A 15,257-nucleotide genomic window follows, 5' to 3' on the forward strand; every position below is an offset into this window, starting at 1 on the left:
AACTGCCACGCCCGCTCCTGACTAGCCTGGCCCACCCAAAGCCCCTCCATCGCCCGCGCGCGCTTCCCACCCAAAACGGTCAGCGCCGCTCCAAAGAATCAGTGGCTCATTCATGACCGGGTAGAGCGGACGCGACCTCTCACTGGTGCAAGAGTGATGGTTGCTTTGTCCGTCCAACTTACTGCTGGGTCTATGTGATTTGACGACTCATTGGTCTTCATTACTGAGGTGGTAGGACTGCTGGATGTCCCACGCTTTCGGCGATAGGAGGTAGTAGATTACAATTTTCTCCATTCTTACAGCAGAGGAGTGCAAGAGCAGTGAAAACACGCAGGCTCAGTGATTACATGGCCCACCTCACACTATCACCGTGCGACACCTAACTCTTTACATAGTACTCCCTCCGTTCCTAAATATTACTAGATGAGTCCCCACGCGTTGCCGCAGAACAATGGTATATCTCTCTGCACAAAATTATCGATTTCATAGAACTAAAAAAAATCTATAACCGCATGACAAATGTGGTAGCCAAACTAAATAAACTCCCATCATCATTTAGATCATCCCATGTAAGGAAAAAAGATCAGCCAACTCCTACTGCATAATGGGATTATATATTTCTTTTTGACATGTTAATGGGACTTAAAAGCTCACTTACATGCATGCTACCGGTGCATGCTCGCATGCAGACATGTTGATGTGATTTAAAAGCCACTCACATGCATGTGCCATGGTATTTCTGCATGCTTGCATGTGGCTTAGTGCGGAGCCTCTCAACGTCTAGATCAGACGGCTATTATGATTGATTTACTTCATCTAATGGCTACGTCAATTTTGATGATGTGGCTCAAGGAGAGGATAGAGAATTCCTAGTAGTGGGGGCTAGTTATTACTAGTAGATAAGTCTTTGTAGAGATTCCACTAGGTGAAGTACATACGGAACAAAATGAATGAATCTGCACTTAAAATGCATCTATATACATCCGCATGTGGTTAATGGTGAAATCTCTACAAAGACTTATATTTAGGAACGGAGGAAGTACTAGTATAGTACTAGTACATACTGTAATTTATCAGAGAGATAAATTTCTACAATGCTATGAAGCTTCCAGCTCCTGTTACATGTATCTTGCGTCCAAGGTTGCCCGTTGCAACATTTCATCAAATACAAAGGAGACTAACATGCATGCTATTGCATCTCAATGATTCACAGATCATAGCAAATATGTACTCCCTCCGTTCCAAAATAAGTGTCTCAACTTTGTGCAAACTTTAGTACAAAGTTGTACTACTACTAAAGTTGACACTTATTTTGGAACAGAGGCAGCTAAAGAAAAAACGATCCATGCAGTCCCTAGCCCTTGAACCATGAACCCTGACCAGGCTTCAATTTGCTGGCAACGTTCGAGCTTCCTAATAAATGAAGTTTGCAACCTTTCGACCATCGGTTCATTTTGTGCAGTTTCACCAAAATCGAGATGAGCATCCCTGTGGCAAAGAAATTGAAGAAGCGTGATTAGAATAAGATTACTAGGACTAGTTAATGAGACATAAACTCATCACAAATACAGTACGTAGAAGCTAGTAGAGGTATCAGGTATGTGCGGGGCAAAGAAGTAGAGAAATATCCACAGGGAGTGATGTGGGCAGCTGGAGCAGTGGTGCAAGCCGGCTGTAAAGGGAGTTGTACCTGACGGACATAGCTCAACCTTGAGGAGGGCGGCGGGAGGCGGCAACTGCCCACGTCGCGGCAGTGAGCAAGGGACGAAGGCAGCCTCACCCGCTTTGTGAGAGAGAACGGCGGGGACCCCTGATCGGGACGTGCCGACAGTGGGTTTTCGCCGTGTCGGCGAGGGCCACCGCATCTACACTAAGCATCCACCCCTTCCCCAAGCGGACGTGATCCGCCGGGATGTTAGAGATGTGGCCACAGTTGTTTTGTGCGAGAGAGTGTGAAGAGAGCAACCCCAGCAAGCAACCGCGTAGGCTGGCCCGTCCCGACTATGTATATAGTGGAGCGGTTCCCTTTTCTCTCCATATGAACCTATCATATTGCGTACGTGCCACTGAAGAAAAAAAATTATCTACAAATGACACGGCACCAACTACTCATTCTCCTATAACCTTGCACTTGGCATCTCCAAAATATTAACCTTGCGATTGGTTCTTCGCCTCTTCGGGAAGTCGAGCAATAATGGTAGTGCAGTATATATTATTCTGGCTATATGAGACCGAATGAATTGCTGCATGTCCACCACGTGGGCGAGGGTCGAGGGGCAAGGGAGAGTGCTACTACATACGGAGCAAAATGAGTGAATGTACACTCTAAAATACGTCTATATACATCAGTGTTTGGAGTATGTACTAGTAGTTCATATTGAAATCTACTAAAGGACATATATATTCCAAACAATATGATATAATCTCTATAACCAAGGTAGTACTACCTCCGTCCTGGTTTATTAGTCCCCTATGTAGTTTGTGCTAAATTTTGACCAAAGATTTAACTGACAAAATGTTAGTGCATGTTAACAAAAATTATAATGCTGGGTTCATATTCGAACATAGTTTTCAAATATATAATTTTTTGTAACATGCATGAGCATTTTGTTAGTGAAATTTATGGTCAAAATTTGGCACAGATTACAATGAGGACCAATAAACCAGGACGGAGGTAGTACGGACGAGGGGTAAACGGAGGGAGTAGTAAAAAATTTCTCCTCGTCCTGCGAGCCACCGCGCGAATGGGCGAGGGAGGAGCAAGCTTCACCTCCTCCTGTGAGCCACCGCGCCCGTGGGCGGGGGAGACGGCGTACTAAGCAAGCTTCTCCTCGTTCTGCAAGTTGACGGGACACATCAAAAGTACTCCAGTGTATAGAGCCTTGCCTCTAAGGTAGGCCCCACATGGTTTGCCTCTTTTTTTAATTTAACATAATGCGTCAAGTCGCAATTTGTTTGTTCACCCGTGGTAGACGATCCTCCCTCCACCAAGTGGACAACCAGTACACGTGCCAAATTACCACGTGGGCTGCCTTTTTCGTACAGAAATGAGCTCCACCGTGTACCCGTGCGGGTGTGGTGGGAAAGAGACGGGAGTACGTGCACCGTGCATGCACCTCTTCTCTTCATGCACGCCCCCCACCTAAGTGGGTGTGTGTGAGAGATACAAACCATGTTCATGAGTGTTTTTTGTTTTGTGGTGGGGGGTGGGGGTGGGGTGGGGGGTTGATTTCGTGAATTATTTGTGGGAATATGTGTCGATGACATCTGAAACAAAATTTCGCATGCAATGTGTGTGAAATGGAGGCCTATCCATATCATACATAGAGGGCCGGGCAATCCACGAGAAGAGAGGGAGGGGTCATAGCTATCGATAGAGTCGAAGAGAGGATCAAGTCGGTGGGTGCGAGATCGATGAAGAGAGCCATCGAAATTGTGTGTGTGTGTGTGTGCAAGTCAAAGATATAGGGCGACTGGCCTATAGGAACGTTAGAGGGCACATGTCAAGTTTGTGTGTGGCAGGGAGACATGACTAGAGCACTTGATGTATCGGTGTGTGTGGAGGGGAGGGGTAGGCAGAGGCCTAGCTATAGAGGTAGAACGACTTGTATATGTGTTGAGAAGGAGAGACCCAACTATGTCTTAAGGGAGATCAGTCGACATCCATACATAACTGAAGGACAGGAAATATGATGGGACAGAGAGAGAGAGGGAGAGAGGAGAGAGAGAGAGGGAGGGAGGGGGAGGGAGAGGGGTAGAGTGCTGGATGGGTGATGGAGTTGCTTCTCGGAGATGTTGGGAGAGGCCTCCTAGACAAACTGAGGGTGGAACTACAATGTTATCAATAAGAGTGGGGATGTGTTTCTGTGTGTTCCTATGCGTGATAGATCTGTCGGGACGCATCCATGGATGATGAAGGGGAACCATGTGTTTGGTAGGCAAACCTAACTAGATCGGTAGATCAATTGTTGTTTGTCGGAGGAAGGGAGAGACACAACTAATGAGGTAGATCGATCGATGTGTGGGTAAACACGAGTTATAAGGACCTAGCTGGCTATATGTATAGCGAGAGATTAGTCGGTGTATGTCCATTTGTTAGAGGCAAATAAGGCCCAGCGAGATGGATAGACAGAGAGAATGGAGCTAGGAGGTGGTGTGAGAGGCCCAACTACTAGCTAGATAGGGGAAGGAGTGTGCGGTTGTGAGATCGATGAAAAGAGGGGCGAGAGTTTACACGTGTGTCCGACCATATGAGAGACACGAGGCAAGAACACATAAAGGAGGAGATTGAAGCTGTGTGTGTATGTTGTAGGCATGCATCACTGGAGAGGTTTATCGATCGGTGTGTGTCGGAAAGGAGTTGTGGAGAATCTAGGAGAACGACCTAAAGAAAAAAATGTATGTGCCCGGTGGATAGAATGCCGAGGGAGGGGGAGGGCGAGGAGGGCGTGTGCATGCACGAGAGAAAGTTAGTGGTAGCTACAAATATTAGAGGATTGTGTGGGTGTAAGAGACTAACAAAGATCATAATTTGATATGAAAGCGGATTCATATATTTGAATAGGAGATCATAGTGTTTTAAACATTGCATGCATGAATATAGCGGTGATACACGTGTTGTGCACATGTTATACCATAATGTGATAATGCATGGCGTTTGCAACTCACAGCTAAATGCCGAACAATCTAAACCATACCATACATCAAACAATCTCACATTTTATTTGAATTTGTGATAATGTGCGGCGTTTGCAGCTTACAACTAAATATCGAGCAATCTAAACAATACTATATATCAAACATTCTCACATTTTATTTGAATTTGTGGTAATGTGTGGTGTTTGCAACTCACATCTAAATACTTGTAGGCGTAGGGGGCGGGGCACCATACATAATGTGATAAACACATTATACATATGAGACATGGTTTAGATTATGAAGATCTAGCTAGAGCAAGAAATGTAATGTGATTTGAAATCAAAATAAAGTGGATTCAAAAAATCTAGTTCGAGTTCATATAGTACACATAGTTCATATGTAACTCGAGACTAATCATGTGGTTTTCTGTGAAGATAATACACAAACGATGGTTTAACTTGACAAAAATGATGATTGCAGATCTTATTAAACTAGAGAAACGAATTCAAATGCTTTGACTTCACAACAATCATTGCTGTAGATCTTATTCAAATTTAGTTCATATTGAAGCGGTAGTATATACATTTGGAATGCACTAAAACGTTCATTTGAGTAGTAGGTTGCATGCATTATACACGTAGCAAAATATTTTAATTGAACATAACATGAATTCAAAGTTTTGAATGACATTTGTAGTGCGCATTGATTTGGTACAGTACATGTTAGGCTTGTCCGGAAATTTCAACGCGCGCCTTGTTAGCCCGAAATATTTAAGATATATCTTTGTCTTGTTGTGCTCTGACAACTCCCTCCATCTCAACCCGCGCCTTGCTATTCCAAAATTACAACACGCGCGAAAACTCCCACCTCATGTGAAATCCCGACACCCAAAATGCCCGTGGTACCACTGAACCGAAAGAACCGCCTCAAATCGGTGGGGGGTACTTTCGTAACTTACCCCACATTTCGGACAAGCGCGTCTCTAAGCCATGGTTCCCCACTGCCATCCCATCTGCCCACCCATTCATACACCGAGGTCACGAAAACCCGCGACGAAACCCCACACCCTGCTCCGTTCGCCACCCAGCCGGAACCTCTTCCCCGACGACGTCGTCCACAGCAACACCTCGACGTCCCTCATCCACCGTACCGGATGACGATCCGTCGTCGATCTCATCGTCCCGCCGGTTCAGCCACCCCGTCCTCCACCTCCAAGGAGCTGCCCCAACGTTCCCCTCGTCTTTCGCGCCACCTCCATTCCCACACCACCGTCTTCACCTGCACCACCGGAAGAGCATCATCATCACCGTTTCCTCGAATGAAGCTGCGGCCTAATCGGCGCCACCAAAGAGGTTGTACACTAATCGCCGCATTTTCTTCTTGATTCAATCTGACGGTGCTGTCGGCGCTCGGTCTTGAGCCGACACGGCGCGGCTCCATCCACGGAGGCGTCGCCGGCCACTTCCTCCATGGCATCGCTCCCTCGGCGGCTTCGTCCACATCAGTAGGAGCTGCTGCTGCTTTAGCTCTCGCTCGCGCTGCTGCTCTGCTCTTGCTCTCGATCCCCTGCCTGGTCTGCTCTTGCTATTGCTCTTGCTCGCGCTGCTGCTCTCACTCTTGCTCTTGCTTCCGATGGTGCTCCGATTTGGCTACACTTCAGTCGACTGAATCGACTTTTGGGTCAGTCGATTTTCAAGGGGTGGGCTCGCCGAGGTGAAGGAAGAACCAGCCGCAGCAGGGAGGGGGGCTCGCCGGAGAGGTACCCCACTATCTATCTTAGGGTTCAGGATGGGGGCGGTGGTCGCCGGTGGTGGCGGGGCATTGGCGGGGCGGTGGCGTTGGGATCGCCGTAGAAAAAGCTCGGCACAGGGGGGGCTAGAGGGATGGCCGGGGCGGCGGCAGACCGGCAGTGGGGAGTGTTTTTAGGGCGGGCGGGGCGGTGCACCGCCGGCCGCGGGCGGCGGGGGGCTGCTGTTTAGCCAGTGGTGGCTGGCGGCTCAGGGGGTGGAGGTTGAAGATGAACCGCAGGCCCTTGATTTCGTATCCAACGGCTGCAAAATCGACTGACCAGAGATGAAAAAGTCAGTCAACCGACGTGTAGCCTCACCTTGCTAGTGCGTTCAATTCCGACAGCAAAATTCAGTTTCGATAGCAAAATTCAGTTTCGACAGTTAGTTTCGACAGTTAAGTTCAGTTTCGACAGTTAAGTTCAGTTTTGACAGTTAAGTTCAGAGATGAGCGGCTGATGTATTTTACATTAGCACTTTGTGGTTATGTATTTTACGTCGTGTATTGGAGATGCTATTAGAATTCCACTTAGGTTAACGTTGTTCCTTGTCTCTCTTGTCCTGCTTCAGCCTCGGCATCGTACAACTCACCGTAGCTGCTCCAACGATGAAACCCTCCATCACAGCAGAGCAGTACCTCGGGCTCCATCTCCAGACGCCTAAGATCTTCTTCCCCTCCTCCGACAGTAAAGTCAGCCGGAGCATCCTCACCGGCCAACCCAATCACACTGAGATCTACATGGCTTCGCCAAAGAGGTTGTACACTTGTTGCATCTCTTTTTTACTCTACATGTTATATATATTGTCCACTGAGCACACGGATTTGTTCCTTTAGTGTCTCCTTGAAACAAAAAATGTAGGAATTTTAATTTTCACTTGTCCTCCTTTTCAAATTCCTATTCATGAAGCACAAGACTAAGAGATAGTAGCATAATAGCATTATAACCGTACATTTTCTTATGGTTTGACTTAATCTCACCATGCTTCTTTGCATCCTGTGATCTTCCAATTGTTGTGAATCAAACATGCAGATTGGCAGAAATCCTGTGTTTTTAAATTCTCTGTTTTGCACGTGCATTCCTATCCTATTCATGTCTATTTCCTATCCCTGCATTGTTGGAATCCTCCAATTCAAACAAGCCCTTACAGAATTACTTCTCTTACAGATAGTTGTCAAAGAAAACCTTGCGCGGTTTGTCCCGCTCCTGCTGCGCCGTCGTCCACCCCAGCTCAGCTGCTCCAACGACAAAAGGGTCCAGCACAGCAGGGATCCGGCCTCCAGACTGTCTTTTGCTGCCTCAAATCTTCTTCCCCGCTGCTGGCAGCCATGAAAACTGCATTACCATCATCAACCGAGCAGATGACCTCGAGGACTACACGGGTCCGCAAGAGAGGTCGCACTCTTTCGTGTCTGCTTACGTTGTGCATCGCTTAATATTACATGCTACTTTATCGTCCTATTCACCGATTAGACTCTAAGTCATCTCCAAACAAATGGGAAAACTTGAGTTTTTAAATGGTTGTGGGGTACGTATCGGGGCTGCTATCAATAGTATCTATCTACTATCTGGTTAATCTCCGGTGTCTACTATGAGTTTCATGTTGGGTGGGAAACAAACAGTAAAGAAGCCATTATCTGTTTTTTTTAACTGAAGCCATTATCTGCCTCCTATTATTGGTTTTGGGTCTATCCACAGGTTGCTACAATCACTCTGGATTTCTGCATGCACTCCTTACATAATCTCACTATGTTTTATTCCTATGCATGAGAGTAATTGTAAACAATGGAACTGAACATGTAGAGAAAAAGAGACGAGCCTTGCGTGGCAATATAATTTCATGCAGACGTTGCTCCATGGTAGGCGCAAAGGCAGCCCCCCCTCCACGCATTTCGGATTGTACTCGAGAGGAAGATATCTGTTCTGAGGGGGATTTAGAAGGAGAAGATAACTCCTATTTACCCCCTGAGGTCTTCGCTCTAACTTGGCATGCTGATGTTGGTTATATCATGCATATGGTGTCTTGCATTGCTTACTTTATACATCAAATATGTCATCTGTGTTGGGATCTACAGTAGGGTGCGTCGACTGCAAATTAAAATTTCCTACACGTAGAACAACCAAGAACATGCTACGGGAGATGGATCACAGTTCGTTACCACTAGACGCGCAGTGCCGTGCAGCGAAGAAGAGTTGGTGCAGCGCGTCCGCGTGGATCGTCTCCTCCTCACCCGATCTCCCTCGAACAGTCGGTCGTACGATCCCACGTACAAGTTTGCCGGAGCGGCGCAAGTGCACCGCCTCTAACGGTATCTGCGCATGCAGGAGGAACACCGTGTGGCGGACTGCTAGGTCCGATCACACAGTCGGCGGCGAGTGGAGGTGTTTATTCGCAACACATGCAAAACCTAGTCGCAGCGTCGAAACGATCAACCACATAAGTGCGCCGCACCACAACCTTATATAGGCGTCCATCACGGGCTCAACACTTGGGCCTCGCACGGACCCTAAAGCCCACAAGTCTATTCGGCCACAATCTGAGTACAGCTCGGATCACATCCGGCCAGTGTCTTCGGATCCGACCTCATAGGTTCCTTCCCTTAAGCGCGCAACCCCTTAGGTTCAAGTCAGCTTGGTCGCTGTTCAGATCACCTCCAACCTGCACGGTTGGTAGCGTCCTCTAGCAAGGTGTGCCGACCACTAAGCAGACTATGAAGCTGGTTAGGCGAACCTGTACAACGTGTCACACTTTTGTTCCCTTTGGCTCATGATATATGTTGTCGGGCTCAAGGCGAGACTGTCATCCTTCTTCTAGCTCGACCTCTTTCCCATTCCAGTGATCTCGACCACTACCCGGATTATCTCATAATCCTTGTCGCATGGCATGCTTATCCTGGTCGGATCACACGAGGGGCCCAGAGTATATCTCTCCTGATCGGAGGGGCAAATCCCATCTTGCTCGACCATGTCTCGCAGCATGGGACTGGACATACCCGAAACCTACCTTTGTAACTACCTAGTCACGGAGTAGCGTTTGGTCGGCCCAAAGCAAGTCAGTCACCATCCCGAGTACATGCGCCAGCTCAGGTCTTAGGACATAGAACATATGTTGTACTAGAGATCACAGATGACATATTGTTGCGTCTCATAGTTGGGTTTGTCCGACTCGGACCTTATCTCGACTCGGATCCGACTATGTCGAATCCGACCAGACCTTTCGAAGTCCATATTATCCGGTTAGCATCCAATGCTCCATGGCTAGTGAGACAAAGCCATCGACCGTGTCATATGCTAGTCTAATCGGCTGCGCGCCCACACAGCCCTTTCGACTAGGGACCTTTTAGGACAGTCATCATACAATGCATAGTCCCACAAACAAGTCACGTACTTGCTGATACACATCATTGATAATGTCCAAGGACTATCTTTATTCATAAACACATAGGAACTATCATCATACATGATTGCCTCTAGGGCATATCTCCAACAGTCTCCCACTTGCACTAGAGTCAATCAAATAGACATCGAATGCCCATAGCTCTAACGTGCCCCTCATGCTTGGGTTGTGGAAGCGGCTTAGTCAATGCATCTGCAACATTTGCATCCGTGTGAATCTTGCATAACTCTACATCACCATTCTTTACGATCTTTCGTATCAGGTGATATTTACGGTCTATGTGTCTGACCTTGTGGTGATTCCTCGGCTCCTTGGCTTGTGCGATGGCACCAGAATTATCACAATAAAGGTCCAACGGTTTCACCGAGGCTGGGAAAATACCAAGATCATCCAGAAAATGCCGGATCCAAACACCTTCCTTTGCAGCTTCACAAGCCGCAATCTATTCGGCTTCTGTGGTAGAATCGGCCACCGTATCCTGCTTTGAACTCATCCAGTGCACTACTGCTCCGTTCAGGACGTACACGAATCCGAACTGTGATCGACAATCATCTCTGTCGGTTTGGAAACTAGCATCAGCGTAACCCCTTACGACGAGCTCTTTGTCGGTGTCAAAACCGGCGGATCTCGGGTAGGGGGTCCCGAACTGTGCGTCTAGGCGGATGGTAACAGGAGACAAGGGACACGATGTTTTACCCAGGTTCGGGCCCTCTTGATGGAGGTAAAACCCTACATCCTGCTTGATTAATATTGATGATGCGTGTTACAAGAGTGGATCTACCACGAGATCAAGGAGGCTAAACCCTAGAAGCTAGCCTATGGTATGATTGTTGTTCATCCTGTGGACTAAAGCCATCCGGTTTATATAGACACCGGAGAGGGCTAGGGTTACACAGAGTTGGTTACAATTGTAGGAGATCTACATATCCGTATCGCCAAGCTTGCCTTCCACGCCAAGGAAAGTCCCATCCGGACACGGGACGAAGTCTTCAATCTTGTATCTTCATAGTCTTGGAGTCCGGCCGATGATGATAGTTCGGCTATCCGGACACCCCCTAGTCCAGGACTCCCTCAGTAGCCCCTGAACCAGGCTTCAATGACGACGAGTCCGGCGCGCATATTGTCTTCGGCATTGCAAGGCGGGTTCCTCCTCCGAATAATTTATAGAAGATTGTGAACACCAGGATAGTGTCCGGTTCTGCAAAAATAGATTCCACGTACCACCGTTGGGAGAATAATATTACACCAGTTCAATCTGCTGACGCGTTTTGTGGCGTGACATCACACCACTACCAAGCCTTTACTTGAATTGTTTTTATTGTACCACCTCAGCGCGTTTAGCGAAGCGGTTTCCTTGGCACGTCTTGTCGAAGCAGAGATCGTGTTCCCCTTATTCCGGGATTCCCATCAATACGGACGTGGGTAACCCAACCGCGCCATTGATTGCGGCGCTTGGGAGATAAGCGAGTTTTACCAGGCCGGTGGGGACACATGTTTTTGTCCGCCCATATAAGGGGATAAAGATCCAACCCTTTTACCTGCGCCTTCTTCCTCCTTGGCTTATCCATCTCCGCGAACTCAAGCTCCAGCGCCCAAGTCCGCACTTCTCACCTCAACCTTCTCCAGCTATGTCCGGAGCGGGAGGCAAGTGGATGGCCTCCTCCGTCACGGAGGGGCAGATCCAGAAGCTGCGCGACGCCGGATATTTGTCCAGCAACATCGCGCACCGGCTCCCCGACGAGGGAGAGCTCATCCCCACCCCCAGGCCCCATGAGAGGGTAGTATTTCTTCCCCATTTCCTCCGCGGACTGGGCTTCCCACTTCATCCCTTCGTCCGGGGGCTCATGTTCTACTACGGCCTGGATTTCCATGATCTGGCCCCGAATTTCATCCTCAACATCTCGGCGTTCATCGTCGTGTGCGAGGCCTTCCTCTGCATCCAGCCCCACTTCGGCTTGTGGCTCAAGACCTTCAGTGTCAAGCCGAAGGTTGTGAAGGGCAGCCAAGCGGAGTGCGGAGGCGCCATGGTGGGCAGGATGTCCCACGTTACTTGGCTGGAGGGCACTTTCGTGGAAACCATTAAGGGGTGGCAATCGGGGTGGTTCTACATCACCGAGCCGCGTGACCCTGATTGGGCAGCGGCCCCCGAATTCAGATCTGGCATTCCTACACGGCTCACCTCCTGGAAAGAGAGTGGCCGGATCTGGGGTGATTCGGAGGAGCTGACCGGACTCCAAGCCTGTATCCAAAAGCTGGTGGACAAGAAGCTCAAGCTTGTCAACGTAGTCCAGGTCATGCTCATCCGCCGGATTCTCCCGTGCCAACGACGGGGTTTCAACATGTGGGAGTTCGATCCGGCGCAGCACCAGACTCTGAGCGGGCTCTTCGACACTACGTACGAAGATGTCTGGAAGGTGCTGTTCAAGGGCGCCGAGGCTCCCGCATCCGCTACCGAAGATCGCGGATTCAGCTCGCAGCGTCCGGCTGACGAGGTAAGTGATTTTGTCCTTTACGGAACGCTCGTTTTCCATAGCTTGACTCTATGCGGGATCTAAACTCCCTTTTCCTTTGACAAGACTGGCTGGCGAAGGCTGAACAGACTATCTATCCGGCCCCATTGCCAGAGGACCCAGCGGACGCCCGTCTAATGGGGCTGCTGGCTCCGGCACCCCACGTGGTGCCGGAGAAGAAGGCCAAGAAGAAGGCCACGGGGACTCGGAAGAGTTCCCGTTTTCAGGTCCTATCGGATGACGACTCCGAGGCCGACTCCTCTCACCAAGGTGAGGAGGAGAAGAAGAAAGCCTCTCCCCCAGTGGGGGGAGAGAAGAAAAGGAAGGCCTCCCCAACGATGGAGGCCGAAGGGTCCAAGAAGGGAAAAACTCTTCCCCCGGACTGCTCTGCCAACGCCAGTGACGACGACGAGGACTGGCCTCCAAGGGCCAAGCCCCTGGCGAGATCGTGAGTATCCGGACTCCCGAATAACTTCATGGATTTTATTTTTTGCCACACAATGTCTTTCTAATGCCGCATACAACCCTGCAGTCCGCCCAAGGACGATCTTCCCGCTTCATCGAGCGGGTCTTTAGGTGTGTCGGATATGGATTCTCTTTCGACTGCCTCCACCCCCCGTGACACGGACGATGCTGAGGTAGGATCCCGAGAAGGGACCCGCCAGGAGGAGGAGGCCCCGGAGGTGTCGCAGGACAACCTCCCGGACTTTGCACCGGACTCGGCTCCGGATCCCATAGTGGCTCTGGAGTCCGGCGGGCGGCCCCTTTGTAAGAAGGGCAAGACCGTGACACCGGCAGCCTCCGTCCAACCAGAGGCGCCGGATAGCTTGCTGGAGGCGCTCAATGGCGCCTCCATCGAAGAGGAACACCGCACTGTTATGAGTGCGGTGATTCAGAAGGTGCAGCTCGCCAAGAGCGGGCTGACCGAAGCCTGCATCCTTCTAACAGGCTTTGAGGTAAGAATTTTGATATATGTAAAATAGTACCGCATAGACAGTAGCCCCTGATGCTCGGTTCGGTGTTCGGAAAGAAAAGCCGGACTGAGGATCTAAGAAGATATACGCAGGAGTCATAAAAAATATGTCAATATGGGATTGAGGCTGCGCTGCTGACCTCTGCCGCACTGACTGCGGAGGTCAATACTTTGAAGGAAAGCCTCGAGCGGTCCGAGAACGAGCTCGGCCGTGCCAAGAAGCAGCTCGAGGACAAGGAAGGTGAGTAACACCTTATTAAAATTGTACCTTACAGAAAAGGATTTTGGTTGCAAAAAGAATGACAAGGATAACGTGGGTATTGCAGGGGCCACTAACGAGGTGGCGACCCTGAAAGAGGCGGTGGCCGCGGCCGAACGCAATGCGGCCGCGGAGCGCACCGAGCGAGAGAAGCAGGAGGCGCGGGTGGCGGAGGTACAGCAAGAGCTCCAGGATCTCGTGAAAAAACATGAGAGCCTGGAGCGTGACTCGAAGACTCGAGAGTCTGAGCTTGCAACGGCTCTTGAGAGTGCCAAAGCCGCTAAGGCCGAAGCCTACAAGGCCCTCCAGGAGATCGAGGCGGTGAAGAAAATAGCAGCGGGTAAGGCATTTTTCATGCAAAGTAAGCATGTGAGTGTTAATTACCTGTTGCTTACCCGAATTCGGAGCTCTCCAGGAGCGTTCGCAGATCTTCCTCGCAGCGTGTCCGATGCTGCCGCGTTCTACCGGGCCGAGGAGGGGAGCTCGACGGAGAAGGTCTTCTGGTCTCAGTATGCTGAGGCCGGACATCCGGTGCCCCTTAGCGACCAGCTGAAGCAGCTGGTCGAGCTCCACAAGGCGGCCGAACAGGCCATGAAGGGCCTCATAGTTCGGCTGTGGCCTAAGGAGGCCATGCCTGGGAGCTACTTCGGCCTGGTGCGGCGGCTGGTGGATGCGTGCCCGTGGGTTGAAGTCATCAAGCACTCCGCCTGTATTGAAGGTGCCCGTCGGGCCCTTGCCCGCGCAAAGGTGCACTGGGGCAAGATGGATGCCCAGAAGCTCGTGACGGACCCGCCACCAGAGGGCAAGGAGCATCGCACGCCCGAGATGTATTATAAGAGTGTGCTGAAGGGCGCCCGCACTATTGCGGGTGAGTGCTCCAAAGATGTAATATTTGAGTAGACTCGCATTTTGTTATCCTGTGCGCTGAAAACTTAGTTCATTTGCGCTAAGCAACGCATTTTAATTTAAAATATTACCTTCTGTGCGGCTGTTTATCAAATCTGAGAGATGGCAAGTCGTCGGCTTCAGCCCCCATGCCACGAGTGCTGGGGTGTTCGGGATAAATTTGAGCACTCTTGTTCCCATATTTGGGTCCATCTAGGGAGGCGCTCAACACAACGAACAAGGCAACCGGACTTATAATGCTTGAACACTCTCACTTAGCCATAGAATTCTATAATTTTAAATTTCGGCGAAGCCCCTAGTCTTCGGAAGGCCGAATTTGGGGCGCTATCCACGCCTGGGCCGGACTAAGTCGGCTCCTCGCTCTAAGCGGCATAAGTCTTTAAGGACTCGCAAAAAACCTCTCGAACAGCGACCAGCTCTCGCCTCATCATGACGGTCAGTTTTAGCTTTCTCCACTGAGGCGTTAACCCAGCTCAACTGGGGCGCAATCGCAGTGGTTCTCCCAGTGCTACCTTAGCCGATACAACGGAACGTAAGGTACCAAAACATGGGAGCCGGGCAAACCCAACTATTGACCCAAGACATGATTCGGAGCCGATGCATATAATGCTATAAGTTCGGGGTGCCGCACTTGTGAAAGTGTTCGGACTTATCACACCATGATGCGGGAAACGTAAGCCCCTGGTGTATTTAGCCGTACCAAAATGTACGGATGCAACATGTCATAGATGAACATATGTATAAGAAAGAAATGCAATTGAAAGCAAAAAGGTGCTGCATTACTTTAT

Source organism: Triticum aestivum, chromosome 7B, assembly GCF_018294505.1.
Source record: "Triticum aestivum cultivar Chinese Spring chromosome 7B, IWGSC CS RefSeq v2.1, whole genome shotgun sequence".
Classification (NCBI taxonomy): domain Eukaryota; kingdom Viridiplantae; phylum Streptophyta; class Magnoliopsida; order Poales; family Poaceae; genus Triticum; species Triticum aestivum.